A 415-nucleotide genomic window follows, 5' to 3' on the forward strand; every position below is an offset into this window, starting at 1 on the left:
ATAGAGCCGACCGGAGGTGGGGGCAGGGGGCAGGGAGGGTTTCCTCAGAGCGCAGGCTGGCTCTTTGCTCCGAGTCAGGGTAGCCTTAGGCCCAGGGAAGCGTCTGGGGTGTGGACGCCCCCAGGAGAAGGGAACCTGTAGCCCCCAGATCCCACTGCACTCCGCCTAGGTTCCCGGCGCCGTGACTCTGGCAGTAAAGGGAACTACAGGCTCAGTTCCTCCCCTGTGCATGGGGTCCTGGATTAGGTGACCTGCCCCTGCCCCTTGCCCAACGAGGGTCTAGAAGCCTTCCACTTGCTCTCCCAGACAGCAGGCTTTCCAAGTCTCTGGGACCCGCCCAGACGCGGGAGAGCCCTCCACTTTGTCTGTTCTTGGGCCCCTGTCATCCCGCGTGTCCTCTGTCCCCTGCAGCCGA

At 64.1% G+C, this 415-nt stretch overlaps 1 protein-coding gene across 1 annotated transcript in view; it reads left to right on the forward strand.

Annotated features, from left to right (window-relative positions):
* TBX2 (T-box 2) overlaps positions 1–415 on the forward strand; it is an 8,091-nt gene that overhangs the window by 3,078 nt on the left and 4,598 nt on the right. The gene's annotated exons all lie outside the window — the stretch shown is intronic.

This window comes from Myotis brandtii, unplaced genomic scaffold (genome assembly GCF_000412655.1).
Source record: "Myotis brandtii unplaced genomic scaffold, ASM41265v1 scaffold120, whole genome shotgun sequence".
NCBI lineage: Eukaryota > Metazoa > Chordata > Mammalia > Chiroptera > Vespertilionidae > Myotis > Myotis brandtii.